The sequence below is a fragment of the Equus asinus genome, chromosome 22 (genome assembly GCF_041296235.1).
Source record: "Equus asinus isolate D_3611 breed Donkey chromosome 22, EquAss-T2T_v2, whole genome shotgun sequence".
NCBI lineage: Eukaryota > Metazoa > Chordata > Mammalia > Perissodactyla > Equidae > Equus > Equus asinus.
The window spans coordinates 14,096,716-14,100,099 of NC_091811.1; positions in this window are offsets into that span (position 1 = coordinate 14,096,716).

Here is a 3,384-nt window from a genome sequence, read left to right on the forward strand (position 1 = left end):
ACAACACCTCCAGCAGAGGCAGTGGAGGGTGGAAAGGCAGGATCTCAAATACAATCAGAAGCAGCTCAGAATCAAAGTAAACAAAGCCTTACCCAAATAGGAAAAGTGTTTGCTACCACAAATGCACCAGCAGAGGAACAACTCATCAAGCACCATAAAGAACTGCCGTAACACAGTATCACAAAAAGAAAATGACAACTCTCCAGAGACCAAACTTGAAGTCATGGCAGACTGATCGAATTGATAGACAATTCAAAATAGCTGTCATGAAGAAACTTAACGAGTTACAAGAAAACTCAAAAAGACAGTTCAGTGAGCTCAGGAATAAAATAATGAACAGGAGGAGCACTTCACCAAAGAGGTTGAAACAAACAGAAATTCTGGAGCTGAAGAACACAATAAATGAGATGAAGAATAAAGAAGAAAGCATTGTAAGTAGAGCAGACCATATGGAAGAAAGAATTAGTGAGCTTCAAGATAGAAACCTAGAAATGATTCAGGTGGAAGCAGAGACAGAACTAAAATTTTAAAAAATAGAGAAATTCTATTAGGAAAAATAGCATAAGGATAACAGGTATCCCAGAAAGAGAAGAGAGGCAGAAGGGAGCAGAGAGCTTATTTAAAGAAATAATAACTGGGAACTTCCCAAACTTGGGGAAAGAACTGGATATACAAGTACATAAAGCTAATAGAACACCTAATTATCTTACCACAAAAGATCTTCAAGGCACATTATCTTAAAACTGTCAAAAGTCAATGACAAAGAAAGACTATTAAGGGCAGCCAGAAAGAAGAAAATAATAACTTGCAAGGGAACTCCCATTAGGCTATCAGTAGATTTCTCAGCAGAAACTCTACAGGCCCGGAGAAAGTGGAATGATATGTTCAAAATATTGAAAGATTAAAAACTGTCAGCCAAGAATCCTCTATCCAGCGAAATTATCCTTCACATATGAAGGAGAAATAAAAGCTTTCCCAGACAAAGAAAAGCTGAGGGAGTTCACTGTCACTAGACCTGCCTTACAAGAAATGTTGAAAGGAGCCTTCCCGGAAGCAACAGGCAGAGGTATACAAAGCTTTGAGCAAGGTGATAAACATACAAACAGAATCAGAAGATGGCAACTCTATATCAAAATAGGTTAGAAAACAATTATAACATAAAGGCTAAAGGGAAAGAAAGCATTAAAATAACTATAAAAACTTCAATTTGGTAACAAACTCCCAATACAAAAGGGGATAATTTGTGACAACAAAAATATAGACGCGGAAGAGAAAAAGGATGGAAGCTGCATAGGCAAATGGAGACAAGATGCTATCAGCAGAAAAAGGACTATCTAATCTATGAGCTCTTTTATACAACCCCATGGTAACCACAAAATAAAAATTCAGAGCAGAGTCACAAAACATAAAAAAGAGGACACTGGGAAACACATCACAGAAAACCACCAAACTGAAATGGCAGACAGAAACACAAGGGAAAAGAAACAGTGGAAATATAGAACAATCAGAAAACAAAACCTGATCAAAAAATGGGTAGAGGGTATGAACAGACATTTTTCAAAGAAGGTATACAGATAGACAACAGGCACATGAAAAGATGTTCAAAATAGCTGAATTCACTAATTATTAAGGAAATGCAAATCAAAACTACAATGAGATATCACCTCATACCCAACAGAATAGCTATTATTAAAAAGACAAAAAATAGGGGCCAGCCCAGTAGTGCAGCAGTTAAGTGTGCATGTTCTGCTTCAGCAACCTGGGGTTCACCGGTTCGGATCCTGGGTGCAGACATGGCACCGTTTGGCAAGCCATGCTGTGGCAGGAATCCCGCATATAAAGTAGAGGAAGATGGGCACGGATGTTAGCTTAGGGCCAGCCGTCCTCAGCAAAAAGAGGAGGATTGGCAGCAGTTAGCTCAGGGCTAATCTTCCTCAAAAAAAAAAAAAAAAGGCAAAAAATAACAAGCGTTGGAAAGGACGTGGAGAAAAAGGAACCCTTGTACACTGCTGATAGGCAGGAAATTGGTACAGCCACTATGGAAAACAGTATGGAGAGTCCTCAAAAAATTAAAAATGGAAGGGCTGGCCTGGTAGCTTAGTGGTTAAGTTTGCATGCTCCACTTTAGTGGCCTGGGGTTTGCGGGTTTGGATCCCAGGTGCAGACCTATACATCACTCATCAAACCATGCTGTGGCAGTGTCCCACATACAAAATAAAGGAAGATTGGCACAGACGTTAGCTTAGGGACAATCTTCCTCAAGCAAAAAGAGGAAGATTGGCAACAGATGTTAGCTCAGGGCCAATCTTCCTCACATACACACAAAAAAATTACCAACAGAAATACCATGTGATCCAGCTATTCTACTTCTGGGTATTTATCCAAAGGATGCAAAAACACTAATGGAAAAGATCTATGTACCCTCGTGTTCACTGCAGCATTATTCACAATAGCCAAGACTTAAAAGCAGCCTAAGTGCCCATCAACGGATGAATGGATAAAGAAGATGTGGTCCATATATACAGTGGGATACTACTCAGCCATATAAAAGAGGAAATCTTGCCATTTGCAACAAATTGGATGGACCTCGAGGATATTATGCTAAGTGAAATAAGTCAGCTGGAGAAAGACAATTACCATATGACTTCACACACATGTGGAAGATAAACAAACAAGCAAACTCATAGATACAGAGAATAGATTGGTAGTTACCAGACGGACAGGGGGTTGGAGGAGAGCAAAAGGGGTAAAGGGGCACATGGGTACTCTAATGGATGGAAACTGGACTTTTGGTAGTGAACACAATACAGTCTATACAGAAGTAGAAATGTAATGATGTACACTTGAAATTTATATAATGTTATAAACCAATGTGACCTCAATAAAAAGAAAAGAAATATACCAACACTTAAATTTTTGTGGAGAAAGTGTTTTTCAGAGCAAAATGCAATAGACATTTTAATTTCTTGATCAATTTTTTTTTTAAAAGATTTTATTTTTTTCCTTTTTCTCCCCAAAGCCCCCCGGTACATAGTTGTATATTCTTTGTTGTGGGTCCTTCTAGTGGTGGTATGTGGGATGCTGCCTCAGCATGGTTTGATGAGCAGTGCCATGTCCGCGCCCAGGATTCGAACCAACGAAACACTGGGCCGCCTGCAGCAGAGTGCACGAACTTAACCACTCGGCCACAGGGCCAGCCCCTCTTGATCAATTTTTTAAATATACCTCTGTATACCAATTCCAGTTTATCCACATTTATTTTTAATTCATTAAATTATTTTTATCAGGATCAATTATTTTTCACGTAAATGACTTGATTTTGTATCCACACAATAATATGTTAAGTATAGGTTCTGCTATTTCAAGCCTTGAAGACGGAAACCA